The sequence below is a fragment of the Lynx canadensis genome, chromosome D2, assembly GCF_007474595.2.
Source record: "Lynx canadensis isolate LIC74 chromosome D2, mLynCan4.pri.v2, whole genome shotgun sequence".
NCBI classification, from domain to species: Eukaryota; Metazoa; Chordata; class Mammalia; order Carnivora; family Felidae; genus Lynx; species Lynx canadensis.
In genome coordinates this window covers 15,599,089-15,615,264 of record NC_044313.2, presented here as the reverse complement: position 1 = coordinate 15,615,264, position 16,176 = coordinate 15,599,089, and the positions used below count along the sequence as shown (strand labels likewise).

Here is a 16,176-nt window from a genome sequence, read left to right as displayed (position 1 = left end):
AGTTTGCTTACCAATGTAACGTTGAGCTTGGATATCTGCCCTGTGATTTTTTTCTTCTTTGCATTCATATTTTAATGTCATTTGCAAATTTTAAAAGCATTTCTTCAGTTTCATCATCTAATTTCCTATGACATGCAGAGCTTGTGCATTTAGGTAGATTGTTGTTATAAACAGTGTTACATTGTACATCTTATACTGGTTTTATTATGCAGATATGCAAGAGTTTCTGTAGGGTGTGTGTGTGTGTGTGTGTGTGTGTGTGTGTGTGTATAGATAGTTAAAAGTGAAATTGTTGAGTCTGAGCATATTCACAGCAACTTTACCAAATGTTGCCTAATTGCACTCCAAGTCACTGTGTTAATGGATACTTTCACCAGCTAGGTGTGAATGTACCTGTTGCTTCATATCACCACCAACATTTGGTAATTGTGAGACGATTTTTCTTTTACACATGCAATGGATGTGAATGCTATCTCATGGATACTTATTGTGCATACCCAGATTACTACAGTGACTAAACATCTTTTATGTGTTCATTTGCCACTTGAGTTTCCTGTTTAGTGTATTATCTATTTATAACCATAATGTTCTCTTTATGTTGGAAATACTGTTCATTCATTTTTCAGTTATTATTTTTTCTATCTGTATGAGTTTTAAAATAGAATTTTTGGGGCACCAGGGTGGCTCGGGTTGAGCATCCGACTTTGGCTCGGGTCATGATCTCATGGTTCCTGAGTCCAAGCCCCGCATCTGTGCTGACAGCTGGGAGCCTGCAGCCTACTTTGGGTTCTGTGTCTCCCTCGCTCTCTGCCCCTCCCCCAGGCTCTGTTTCTCTCTCAGTGATAAACAAACATGAAAAAAAAAAAAGGACTTTTGTTGTTTTCAAATATTTACCTTTGTAAAACCTGGGAAATGACTCTTGTTTTTAGACACTACACATTCATTTAAACTTTCATCGTGAAAATACATATGTATTTGAATGAAATATAATTTTTCACCAAATTTTGACTTGTTTTCTACCCCCTTCACTTTCAAACATACATTCTAATTTTATTCTTTTGAAAAAGAAAGGTGGAATTAAAAAAAAAAAAGGTAAGACTTCCTTTGGATTATTTTATTAATTTTTATTATTTTTTGTCTAATCAATACATTGTTATTCTTTATATTTTTATGAATAATAAAACCAATAAATCACTTTTTTCTTTTATATAAGCTATACATTGCATTTTACTTTCTATTTTAACATTTCCAACTTTTCCTCTTTGTATTTTTGCTCTGATAGCAAGAGGAATTGTGATTTAGTGATTAAGGCATTATCAATCTGCTTAACATATTTTTGCATATGTTCCAGCTACTGTATCATACCAAACAGGAAAAGATAACTGCTTCTGCAGAAAGAGGCATGATAATTTACAGTAATAATAATGGCTATAGCAGTGTTCAGCAAAGCATATTAATAGATGTAAATAGAAAAGTGAGCCATGGGTATTCTTTGAATGAAGTCAAATGAGTGTTACTTGTTGCTCACCACTCAAATGGAGTTTGCTCAGATTTTTACATGTTTCCCTTCCTGAAAATTTCCAAAATGAACTTCTACATGGAAGAATGTAATTATCAATCATGGCAATATTAGTATATGCACAAATAACATTGAGTACCTTTAAGAGGATTCACTAAAATAATTTGTAAATTATTTTCAACACCTTATTATAAATATATTATAGATACACACAATACTTTAATGTTTTACTTTTATTCTTTGTTTTTAAAAAATATTGGTGAGCGCTAAAATATTTTTTCTGTTATTCTTAATGTTTTTAGCTTTCTTAAAGTTTTGATACTTGTTAGATTAATGTTAAATTTGCCCTCATATATTGATTAAAGTATATATCAGGTTTATTTGTCAATTATATATCTAAAACATTTTTTAAATTATATCATTGATGAATAAGCCTGATACATACTTTAGTATATATATGTGAGAGCAAATATGTGCATTGTACAGATTGATTTTAAGTTTTTATCACCCAGAACTGGTGTCATTTTTTAGTGGATATGGTTTAGTAGATAGGCTGCTTTGTTGAAGTGATGGTAAATGTGTGTTTGGAGTTCTTTTTCATTGGTGAAATGGATTATTTTGGGATATTATTTCCACTGAGAAAAATTAGGAATTACATCTTTTTAGGCATCTGAGAATTATCAAGACAGTGAGAATTTGTGGGTCAACATCTATGTCAAGGGAGGTAAGATTGGGATTTTGTGCATCTATTGTCTCTTTAGAAAGCTGTCTAAGAAATTGAGCAGAGCTTTTGCCAATTAATATGGAGGACCAAAATTGGATTTCCAAATGTGCTAAGGAAGATGGGCTCTACTACATACTTAAAGACTTGGTTTAGTCCCTGAAATTCTAAACCTACTAGAGTGGATAAGTCCACTTTAAATCATTAGATTATGGTGACCTGTCTAGAGACTAAGTAGCTGACAGAACAAAAGTAAATCCTCTCTTGAGGAAGATAATATTGTATAGAGCCTCAAATTATTTCTTAAAACAACATGCAATGTCTGACAAAATAAAAAAAAATGATAAGGTTTAGAAAAAGACAAGATATGAAACAGCCATTAGTATCATAGCTAGAGGATAATGCTGTTTTCAGACAGAAACTTTAAAATAAAAGGTAGAAAACATTAGGAGACAAGTAGAAACTTTTACTAAAGAATCACATGGGGTTTATAGAAATGAATAATATATTAAATGAATGAAGAATTCCTTAGATGGGTTTGACAACAGCTTAGATACAGCTGAGGAGGGAATTAATGAAATGGAAGATAGGTTGGAAAGAAATACCCATGCTGAAATAAAGAAAGAGAAGAATGAAAAATAAAATAAGGAAGGAAATTTAAGGGACCTGTAGAAATGATCTAACATGTATGTAATTGGAGTCAAGAGGAAGAAAAAGAGAAAATAATGTATAGCACTATTTAAAGTCTTAATGACTGAGAATTTTCAAAAGTGATAAAGAACATCAAGCCACAAATAGAAAAAATTCTATGAGTACTAAGGGGAATAGCTACAAAGAAATTTATATTTAGAAATATCACGGTAAAACTGATGAAAATCCAAACATAAAGAGAAAAATTTAAAAGCAGTCTAAGGGGAAAAAAACTCATATTCTCTTTAAAGGAACAATATTAAGACTGACAACTGATTTCTTAACTCAAAAAATGAAATCTAGAAGACACAGTGTCTTCAAATTGCTGAAAGAAGATAATCATCAGCCTAAAATTTTGCACCCAGTAAAATTTCCTTGAAAAATGAAAGCAAAATAAGGATATTTTCAGAAAAACAAGAATCAAAAGAATTTGACAGTATTTTCCTGCAATAAAGGAAATACTAAATAAAGGAAATGATATTGAAGTAGAAGCAAAATGATCCCAGATACTAGAAGGAATAGAGAAATTAAGAGTAAATTGAAGTGGTTATTCATTAAATTAAACTATAATCAAAATAGAGGCTTAAATGGATATAAAAACTTAAATGCATGATAATAACAAAACATAAGTGAGGGAGAAGGGTAAGTGGTGTTCAAAGTATTGAGGTTTTTGTAATAAGTGGGAATGGATAAAAGAACTAATTTATAGTAGACAATAACTAAAGATTTATATTGTAATCATTAGGTAACAAAAATAAAAGTAAAACTTCATATTTAACAAACTAATAGAAGGGAAAATGAGAATACTAATTACTGGATTTGGAAGAAGACAAAAAAAGAATGGAAAAAAACAAAGTACAGTTGAGACACATATAAAGGAAGTAAGAGGATGATGTATTTAACTCTATATATTATACTAAATGCAAGTCAGTAATTACACTAAGTGTAAGGAAATAAATATTGCAAATTATGCTAAATGTGAGAGACTAAATATTTCAACCAGAAGGTAAGGATTTTTGGACTTGGTATAAAACAAAACCTAGCCCACGCTGCATAGAAAAGATACAAAGTCTACAAATATTTAGAAAAATTGCAAGTAAAAGAATGGAAAAAAAACCCACACAATTGGTAAACAAAAGAAAGTTGGTGTAGCTTTATTAATGTCAGACAGATAAGAATTTAAATCAGGCATTTACCTGGAAGATATAACAGTGATTTGTATGTACTTTATAATACTGTGTTAAATAAAGCAAAATTTGACAGAATAAAAGGGACAAGTCATACTGAGATATTTTTAATGCCTTTACCTTGGTAACTCAGCATAAGGAGACAAAAAACAAAAACACAAAAAACAGTAAAGATATATATGATTTCAACAGCTGAATGAATAAATTTGTGTTCTTTGATACTTGAGAGCATATTATCTTATGACTGCAGAATATACAGTGTTTTTCAAGTACATATGGAACATTTTCCAAAATATACCATATGGCGGATTTTAATGTAAGTCTCAACAAATTTTAAAAAATTCAGACCCTACAAAGTAATTGAAATGAACACAAAAGTTACTAAGAAATCCCTAATAAATTTATTAAAACTAATTGGTTAAAGAAACTATACTAAAAATTAGAAAATATTTTGTACTGAATGATGACAGATCAAAATGTGTATGGTGTCACCAAGAGGGACATTTATAACTTTAAATGCATTTATTAGAAAATATTTTTTAAAAGCCTGAAAATCAGTGTTGTAAACATAATCTTGAGAAATTGAAAAAGGACAGATTAATCCCAAAAGGATAAAGTAAATAAAGATAGGAAAAAGGAAGAGAATACGAGATAAGAATATAAATTAATGAAATAGAAAAGAAACATGTGATGAAGATGATCTGTGTAGCTAAAAAAATTAACAAAGTTGGTTATTTGAAAACAGTAACTTAAAAGCAGTACAATTTATGTTGCCATAAGAGCGTTAACACCTACAGAATAAATGCAATGAAATGTATTCAGGAACTTTACACAAAAATTATAAAACCTTATTGTGAGAAATAAATAAGACTTAAATAAATAAAGGATATATTATAATTGATTGAAAAATCGAATATTGTAGATATGTCTGTTTTCTCAAATTGATATGTAAATTTAATGTAATCCCAAACAAAATTGCAGCCATATATACATATATATATTTAGAAATAGACTTGCATATTCTAAAATTTATCTGAAAATGTAAACAACCAACCACAGCTGAAACAAACTAAGAAGGACAGAGCTAGAAGACTTCTCTACCAAATCTCTTGATTTTGAAGCTATAGTATTTAAATGTTGTTGCAAAGATAAAGAAGTAGACCGATGTGGCAAGTAGGAATTCCGCAGGCAGACCTACACGTTTATGGACATTTAATTTATAAGAAAGTTGAACTACAGAGATGTTTTTATGATAAATTATTGTGGGCCAATAAGACATACAATTGAAAAAATGAGTAACAGGCCCTACTTTATACCAGACACAAAAATCAGTTTGACATCAGTGGTAGATCTAAATATGGAAGGTGAAATGATAAGGATTATAGAAGATGACATGGGCAAATATCTTTATATCATTGACAAAAAAGACTTTTAAGATACAATTAAATGCTGTTAGTAAATGAGAAATGATAAACTGAACTATATACATCTAAAAATATCTAAAAATAAGGTGAAAAGGCAGGTTTCATTGGGGGAGGTATTTGCAACACATAAAGCCAAACAAAAAGGACTGGCTCCTTGAGAGAGAAGTCAGAGAAGTAGATGAGTACTAAGAATCAATAAAATGTCAGATAATAGAAAATGTGTAAGAGTCTTGAATGGGTACTTCACGAAAATGGATATTCAAATGGCCAAAATACATATTTTGCTCAACCTTATTAGTCACTAGAACAATTCAAGACAACATTGAAGTACCACCACATATCCGCTTAAGTGGCTGAAATTTACAAAACTGCTAATATCAAGTGTGTTGAAACTGGTAGGGGCACTAACTTTTGACAGTTTATGCTAAATTTCAGTACACTCACACTCATGTATAGAATGTATGAATCTGTTGAAATAGTTATTCTAGTTATATATCCGACAAATGCATATGTGTTTGCACTATAGTCATATAGGATACTCATGACAGCATTATTTGTAATAATCAATAATCGGAAACAAGTGAACTATCTGTCATCATTTCCAATGGAGAAGATATATTCTTAAAATGAAATGCTATGCAATAATGAAAATGAAAGAATCATCTCTGTGCATCCATGCAGTTGTATCTCACCAAAATAATGTTGACCAAAAGAAGTCAGAATCAAAAGAATATGATATGTTTCCATTTAAGTGAAGTTTAGCACCAGGAAATACTAATCTATGGTTTTAGAAGTTATGATAGGGATTGTCTTGTCTAGGCTAAGCAGAATGGAGTAGTGATTGGGATGAGCAACAGGGAAGCTTCTAAAGTGGTTACACGTATGTGTTCACTTTGTGATAAGTCATTGAACTATATCCTTACAATTTGTGTAATATAATATGTATGATATATATATTTTGTGCTTAATAAAAGTTTATTTAAAAAATAGAAATCTGTGATTTGACCTCACAGGTTTACTATTATAATCTAATGGTTTATGATAATTTGTAATAATGAAAGAAGGGTGAGTTTTAATGTATAGTTACCAAAATACATTATTTTGCCATTGTTAGAAAAGGATTGAGACATAAAAGTTCAGAGACACCCAAGGCCATTGCTGCTACCCACCTACTTCAGGACTAGTTGAATCTTTTTTTTTTTTTTTTTTTTTTTTTACATTTAAAGGATAAGAGAACAAGCCTCCTGTATTTATAGGAATTCCCATTTCTCAAAAAAGACTCCTTTTATAGTGTTAGGGTGTTTTATTAATTGGTATTATCATTTAAGAGATTTCAACTTTGCTGTCATGATTTTGGGTACCAGAGCCCTTGTGGTCTTGATTTCTTAGCCTTGTTAAATAAGAGATCTCATAACATTCTTTGCACTTACATGTTTGTAGAGCTTACAGTAGGAGGTTTTTTTGTGATAGCGGAAGCCTCAGCTATTCTTGACTTTTATTTAGGTGCTTTCCTCTACCGCTGTGCTCTTTTAACCTGTGAAAAGGCACAATAAGTTTTAACACATAGGAACATATTAAACATTATCATTTACAATTTATAGTTGTAACAATCCACTAAGTAATTTTTTTTTTTCAAGTGAAAGAAAACAGATTTCAGTTATACTTCTGGAAAAATTATAAAGTTAAGTAGTGAGTCTAATGATAATGCTTCTGTGGTACTATATTAATTCTGTACTTTAAAAAATCTTTGAAATTACATTTTCTTAAAATGTGTTTTTATAATGATGCTACATCTGGTTACATAAAATGAGTTCTTTTAGCTTCTTAAATTTGATATAATGGGAGTTATTTTTACATTGAAGTATTCAAAGCTATTTTATTAAATTATTGAGTTTTTGTGATTTGTCTAAAATTTTAGCCATCAGAAGTTTTGGAAAGTGATGCAGGACAATTTTATAAATACGTTGTTAGTTAACACATGTTAGTAAATACCGACAAACATGATATTCATGGTCTTCATCCTGGCTTATTTCTCTGCATGATGAGTGTCTGAAATCTTTTCAACAAAAATTGTTGACTCTGTATCAAATACTGTGTTGGGAATAATTTTAAGATGGAAGACAGATATTTTAAAATTTTATGGTTCGTGAATATGTGGGAAGTGATGGAAATACACAGATGTGTAAAGAAGTAATAGAGCAGATTTATTGAAATGAACAAAATATGTAGGCAAAAAAGATTATTGTTTTTATAAACATCATGATATGTTATGGGATCTGGAATTTTGGAAAATATGGTTAAAATCTCATATGGATAATTTGAAGAAATACTTATCTCTATAGCTCTACTTTTTAAGGTAATTTTGGGATGTGTAGTACTTATCTTTTTCCTAGTGCTCTTTGAAAAACTGGGAAAGACTGCATATGGACAAAAGACTATTGGAAAGCATTCACTGATAGTTTTAGAACAATGATGAAGTAAACATCTTGTCTACCTGAGCTAAGACGACATTGCAGTACTCCCAGAAGACCTCATGTGTGTCACCATGATAGCATTCCTTTCATTATCCCTGAAAGCAATAACCATTATTCATAATATTGTGTTAATTGTTTCCTTGCTTTCCACTGTGTTTTTTTAAAAATATGTGTTGGCAAGCAAACCATTCATTTGGTTTGTCTGTTTTTGAATTTTGCATCTATTGTTAAGCATTGTATGCTTTCCTCAGACACCTTTTAAAAAATCAAATATGTTGGATATGTATTTTAATTGGGGGAAGTAGATAATAAAAATGGAAATAAAATGTATTTAAATGGTAATAAGTGCTATGGAGGAAACAGAAAGCATGATGAAAGAGGATAAGGAGTTTTAGGTTGCTGAATTTAAATAGGGTAGTAAGAGAAGACATCACAAAGACCGTATGTGAGTACAGACCTGAAAGAGGTTAGGGAGGGAACCATGCCAGAATCTGAGGAACAAGTTGAAAGCTAGTTTAAAAACCCTGAAATGGGTATATGCTTATCATTTGGAATAGGTGGACTGGGTAATTTTAGAATGGGTTGGGTGAAGTGATGATGACCTTCAAGTGGTAATTGGGAACACTGAATAATTTAAGAATAATCTAAGAAATAGGTGATAGCATCTGGGATGAAGGAGGCTAGTTTTGAGGGCTGGTTGGATTCTGAATATATTTTCAAGGTAGAGCCAAGAGAGATTGGATAGACAAAGGGATTGGAAATAGAGTGGAAGAGAGAACAAGTGAAAGATGAATTAGACTTTTGGCCTCAACCTGCAAGCATGGAGTTGTCATTAATGGAGATGATGAATTTTGGAGGAGAAGTAGGTTTGGTGTAGAGGGAGATTAGAAACACAGTGCTAGATATATGTAGATCCTTTTTATATTTTCTGTTCTGTGGATGGCATTTGGAATATACCAAGTTTTGGTATTATGAACAGTTATATATGTTCTTATTTAGTCTTTTCTTGTTTCATATATAGGTTTCTCTGAGCTAATTCCTTAGTATTATAAATGCTTGGTCATAGGCAGTATCATATTCGATTTTACCCAACTATACTCCAACATCATTTTACTAATTTATATTCCCACTAGTTGTGAAAGGAAATATCTAGTCCTCTACAGTCTCTCCAAAATTTGGTGTTGTTTGATTTTTTTTTCTAAAATTTATTTTTAACATTTATTTATTTTTGAGAGACAGAGACAGAGAGCACGAGTGGGGGTGGGGCAGAGAGAGAGGGAGACACAGAATCCCAAGCAGGCTTCAGGCCGTCAGCACAGAGCCCGACGCGGGGCTCGAACCCACGAACCGTGATATCATGACCTGAGCTGAAGTCGGACGGTCAACCGACTGAGCCACTCAGGCGCCCCGGTGTTGTTTGATTTTTAAAATAAACTTGGTCAATATGATGGGTATGGCATGATGTCCCCACTTAGTTTTAATTTGCATTTCCCTAATTACTAATAAGGTGGAACATCTTTTCATGTTTATTGTCCATATACTCTTCTGCCCATTTTTTTCATTTTAGTTGTTTTGTGTATCCTTCTTCTTGCTATCAATCCTTTGTTAGCTGTATACTTTGCAAACCTGTTCTCTCCCAGATGGTGGATTTTCATTCTGCTCTTTTTATGATGTTGTTTGATGAATAGAACTTTTAATTTTAATATGGAAATGATTAATCTTTTATGGGTTGTATTTTGTGTCGTGCACAAATGCTTTCCTACTTCAGTTTTTCTGTATTTCCTACCAACATTTTGTAGTTTTGCCTCTCATATTTAGTTTTAATCCAACTGGGTAGCGATCCATTTTTAAAAAATATGGATATTCAGTTGTCCCAGAAATGAAAAGTCCATTCCTTTAATGGTCTGTAATAGTAATAACTTTTTTATAGAATTATTGTTAGGTGTTTGATATTTTTTATACTTTTTTTAGATGATATCTCTGTTAGTTTTCTAAGGCTGGCATAACAAATTACTACAAATTTGATGGCTAACAACAACAGAAATTTATCCTCTCACAATTCTATAGGCTAGAAGTCTGAAATCAAGGTGCCAGCTGGGCCACACTTCCTCCAAAGATTCTGAGGAAGAATCCTTTCTTGCCTTTTCCAGAATCTGGTAACTATGGGAGATCTTAAGTGTTCTTTAGTGGTAACTTCTCTCATCAGTCTAATTTCTGCCTCTGTCTTCACATTACCTTCTTCCTGTGTGTGTGTGTGTATGTGTTTTCACATGGCCTTCTTATAAGGACATCAATCATTGGATTTAGGGCCCCCTCTAATCTTGTGAGACCTCATTTTACTTAGATAATTACATCTACAAAGACCCTATTTTCAAATAAGTTCTCATTCCGAGGTTCAATGTGGACATGAATTTTGAGGGGGCGCTATTCAACCAGGACATTATCTCTTCATTTCTTTTTGGGCTGATATATGGAGATGCAGTTTTTTTATATTACTTTTATGTCTAACAACTTGCTGTATTTTAATAACGTATATAGATTTTTTTAGTTTTTTATAATGACCAGATCATATACAAATAATGGTAGTTTTGTTTCTTCCTTTCTGGGTCTTACAGCTTTTTATTTTTCTTACCTTATCATTTCAGCAGCAACCTCTAGTTCAGTGTTGAATAGAAATTAACAAGCATCCAATATTAGTTCTGAGCTTTGATGAAATACTTTCGGTGTTTCTCAGTAAGAATGATGTTCACTGTGGGTTTTGTAGACGTTTTTAAGAAAGATCCCTTTTTTTCTGGTTTGCTAAGGGTTTATTTTGTCATGAATGGATGGATATTTATCAAAGGTATTTTTTGGGATGATTATCTGATTTTTCTGCTAAATAATTTACTGTGGGAAGTTATTTTAATTATGTTATTATTAACCTAAAATTAACCCCAAATTTGGGTTAAGTCTCATTTAGTCAAAATGTGTTACTTGTTTTTTGGTTTGCTAATATGTTGATAAGTATTTTTTTATTGATGTTAATATGTGAGATTTGCATGTGGTTTTCTTGAATATTCTTGTCAGCTCTTTGTGGTAAGGTTATGTGGGGCTCGTAAAATGATTTGAGTAGTGTTCCTTTTAATACTTTGAAACAGTATTTATAAGGCTGGAACTATTTTTTCCTTAATATTTTATGGTAATAATCTATAAGTCAAGTGTTCAAAAACAATTTTGTGTGTATAATTTTAACTACAAAATTCAGTATATGTAATGATTATAAACCTATTTAGATGGTATTTTTATTCTTGAATAAGTTTTTATTCTTGAATATGTTTCGATGAGGTATATTTTCAGGAATTAATCCAAGAAATCAGTGTCTTCAGTTAATTTGTTATAATGGTGTTCATTATGTTCTCTTAGACTCTCTAATATCAGTAGCATCTGTAATTATGTTTCTTTTAATTATTTTTAACCACTGTCTACAACTATCTACCTATCCATCTATTTATCTATCATTTATTATTTTTTCTTCACTAAGAGTGAGTTGCTGACATGATGCATCTTTAAACCTAAATATTTTTATGTGTATTTACTGAAAAACAAGGACATTCCTTGAAAAACAAGGAAATAAAATTAATGGAATTTACTAATCTAACTTGTAGATTTTATTTAACATTTCTAATTGACCTATTATCTTTTATTAAAAGATAGCACTTTGTTATTGCTGAATTTGCTTTCTTAATAAATTTTGCATTTATGTTCATATGTGCAATTGTCTGTGGTTTTCCCTTCTTATACTGTCCTTTTTAGATTTTGATGTTCTTTTTTGCCAGGTTTGGGTATCCTTTCCTGACTTAGGATCATATCCAATATCCAACACAGAGTTTAGTTTGTAATGCCTTTGTAGTCTTTTTAAATCTGGGACAATTTCAGTCTTTATTTTGAAGAATGTACCCAATTTGGGAGGATTCCTTAGGATTAGTTTCAGGCACCAAAATGTGTCATTCTAAGGTTTTTTTTGAAAAATAATTTTTATTGAGATATAATTTGTATACCATAAAATTTTCCATTTTAACCATTTTAAAAATGTACAATTAAGGGTTTTTGGTGTATTCATGTTTTGCAACCATCATTACTAATACCAGAGTATTTCTGTCACCTCAGAAGAAATCACATACCTCCCTAAACACTCTCTTTTCATCTCTTAGAAACCATTGATCTACTTTCTGTCTCTAGATTTGCCTATTTGTGATATTCATATAAAGGTAATATACAATATGTGGCTTTTTGTGTCTGGTTTATTTTACTTTGCATAATGTTTTCAGAGTTCCTCCATGCTGTGATATGTTTGAATACTGCACTCTTTTTGTATAGCTGAATAATATTTCATTGCATGAATATAGCACATATTGTTTATCCACTCATGAGTTGATGTACATTTGGGTTGTTTTCACTTTAGGATATCATGAATGAGGCTGCTATGAACATTCCTGTAGAGGGTAATTTTATATATTGGTTAAAGTGGTTAAAATGGTTCCAGTTTTCTCAACTGTAAAGACACAGTTTTTCCTTTGTAAATTAATAAACACCTGTGGAGAGATACTTTTAGATTATGTAAGTATTCTGTTTTTTATTAAAAACTTTTACCTAATAATTTTAGCATCCACTGAACATTCATGTGTGAAAGTTATTACTATCATGGTTACTGAATGGTGATATCTTGTTTTATTATTCCTTCTAAATTCCCCCTGATTTTTTCTTCACCTAAAGAATTGTATGAATTGACCAATATTTATTTTATCCAATGTTTTATAATCTATTGCTCTTCTTCTCTATTTTGTTGCTCAAACTGTCCCAGATTTGGGCCGTATGAGCTTCTTTTAGTGTGGCTACTGTCCCCATTTAGACATGTCCCCATTGTTCTTTGTGCACTCATCCACTTTCTGGCACACATGCAAAAAAATTCCATGCAAATCTTGTTAATTCCTTGCTGGAATAAGTAATTTCCTCAAGGAATCCACATTTTTTAGTGAAGAATATTGTTTAGAAACCAACATTAGGGCACTGGCTTGTTTATTGCTTTTTGATGTATTTACAGATCATCTCAGAAGATAGAGCCAGGAAATATGCAAATGTGCATATTTGTATCTATTTATAGAAATATGTGTACATCTGTATCTCTATGCATCTGTCTGTCTAAACTGCATAATGATGCTATACAACATCACATTATTCTTGCTTTCCTCTCTTTCATATTTGTAGATCCCTTCTGACAATGAGAAACCTAGATCAAAAGATAACTCTGATTTCGTTCATTGGAATTTTGTAATTTTTCTCATATAGCTCTTATATATATCTTGCTAGATTTATACCTATTTTATTTTGTTGGTGCTAATATGAATAATGTGTGTCTTTAATATCAAGTATTCATTGTTCATTGCTGGTATATAAGAAAGTAATGGATTTTGATTTGTTAACTTTGTATCCTCAACCTTGCTATACCAGGAATTTTCTTGTTGATTCTTTGGGATTTTCTACATAGATAATTACATCACCAGTGAGCAGACTGTCTTATTTGTTTCCATTCTGTATATCTTTAATTTTCTTTTCTTATCTTATTGCATTGGCTAGAACTTTCAGTGCAGTGCTGAATAGGGGAGGTTTTGTCTTGTTACTTTTCTTAGAAGGAAAGAATCTAGTTTCTCACCATTAAGAATGATTTTTTTTGTAGTTGTTCGCTATCAAGATGAGGAAGTTCCCCTCTATTCTTAGTTTGCTGAGAGTTTTTATCATGAATTGATGTTGGATTTCGTCAAATTATTTTTCTGTATCTGTTGATATGAACAAAGGATTATTATTCTTTATCCTACTGATGGGATAGATTACATCACTTGACCTTCAAATATTTAATCATCCTTGCATATGTGGATAAATCCTATCTGCTTAATCATTACATTAAAACTATTTTCAGCTTAAGTTTCTCTCTGGTAGCTGAATATTTTTTCCTTGATCCATGTATTTCCTTTATTATTTACTATATAGTATTTATTTTGTAAAAAGCAATGATAGACCACTAGTTTTTAAAAGGAAAATATGCTCTATTTGTTTAAAACATTCAACTTTAAAGTCCTCTATATTTGACAGTGGTATAATTTTAAATCTATAGATGTCTTTTGTAACCAGAAAGGCTTAGGAGAGAATGGGAGTCAAAATTTCTAGGTGAAGCCATCTTTGGTAACTTATTACAAAACCCCAATATTTTCTTTTAATATAGCCTTAGTGAGATGTAATTCATATACCATAAAATCCACCCATTTAAAGTAAACAGTTCAATGGTTTGGGGGCACCTGGGTGGCTCAGTCAGTTGAGTGTCTGACTTATGATTTTGGCTTAGGTCATGATTTCATGGGATTGAGCCCCATATTGGGCTCTGCACTGACAGTGCAGAGCCTGCTTGGGATTCTCTCTCTCCTCTCTGGTCCTCACCCTGCTCATGCTCTCTCTCTCTCTCTCCCTCTCTCAAATTAAATAAATAAACATAAAAAAATAAAGTATACAATTCAGTGGCTTTTAGTGTATTCACTGAGTTGACCAATCGTCACAATTTTAGAACCATTTTATACCTGCAAAAGGAAACCCTATATGTATTATCAGTGACTCCTCATTTCCTCTCAAAATCACAGCTTTAGGTAAGCACTATTCTTCTTTCTGTTTCTATAAATTTGTCTTCTGGGCCTATAAATGAGATGACACAAAATGTGTGTGTGAGTTTTTTTTTTTTTATAATGGACTTCTTTGAGCATAAGAAAATGCATGATCTCAAGGTTTATTCATAAGGTAACATGAATCAGTATTTAATTCCTTTTCTCTGTCAAAATATTTTCCATTGTATGGATATACCACATTGTATTTATGTATATATATCAGCTGTTGGAAATTTGGGTTGTTTCTGCTTTTTAGCTATTGTTAATAATACTTCTGTGAACCTTTGTGTACAAGTTTTTGTGGAGAGGTTTTTCATTTCTCTTGGGGATATATTTAGGAGTGGATTTGTGAGCTCTATAGTTACTCTATGTTTAAACTTTTGAGGAACTGCCAGACTGTTTTCCAAAGTGGGTGCACCGTTTTACATTCCCATCAGAAGTGTATGAGGATTCCAGTTTCTCCTCATCCTTGTCAACACTTGTTATTGTCAAGCATTTTGATTACTGCTACTCTTGTGGGTAGTAGTATCTCATAGTTTTGATTTGTGTTGCTATAATAGCTATTCATATTGAGCATCTTTTCATGTGCTCATTGGCTATTTACATTTCTCTCTTGGAGAAATGACTATTAGGATCCTTTCCCATTACTTACTTTGTGTTAGGAAGTCTTTATATTTTCTACATGTAAGTCCTTTATTAAATATGTGAATTGAAAATATTTCTCCCATTATGTGTGTTATTTTTCACTTAGTTTACAGTGTCCTTTGAAACTCAAAAATTTTTTAATTTTCATGACATCCAGTTTATTGTGTATTTTGTCACTTACACTTTTGGTGTCATGTCTAAGAATCTGTTGTCTAACCCAACTCCAGGAATAATTACTTCTGTGTTTTCTTCTAACAGTTTTATATTTGAGTTCTTACATTTAGGCCTTTTATCCATTCTGAGTTAATTATTGTCTATATTGTGAGAGAGGAGCTTTTTTTTTTCTCCTTGTAGATGTCCACTTGTCCCAGCACTATTTGAAGGAGTATTCTTTCCTTTATTTGAATTTCCTTTTCTTTCAATTGGCTATTATGTTTCCTTGAATTTCCATATGAATTTTAAGATCAGTCTGTCAATTTTAAACAAGACAAAACGAAAACTCCAGCTGGGATTTTTATAGGGAGTGAGATGAATTTGTAGACCAATTTGGAAAGTATGGCTATATTAACAATATTTTTTTTTCCAATTCATGAAAACAGGCTATCCTTCCATTTATTTAGGCCATCTTTAATTTCCTTCCTCACCATTTTTAAATTTTTATTTATTTATTTTTTAATTTAATTTTTTAATTTTTTAAAATTTACATCCAAATTAGTTAGCATATACTGAAACATTGATTTCAGGGGATTCCTTAATGCCCCTTACCCATTTAGCCCATCCCCCCTCCCACAACTCCTCTAGTAACCCTCAGTTTGTTCTTCATATTTATG

General features: G+C 31.4%; 1 protein-coding gene across 2 annotated transcripts in view; it reads left to right on the top strand.

The window, feature by feature from the left end:
- ATRNL1 (attractin like 1) overlaps positions 1-16,176 on the top strand; it is a 789,020-nt gene that overhangs the window by 101,763 nt on the left and 671,081 nt on the right. The gene's annotated exons all lie outside the window — the stretch shown is intronic.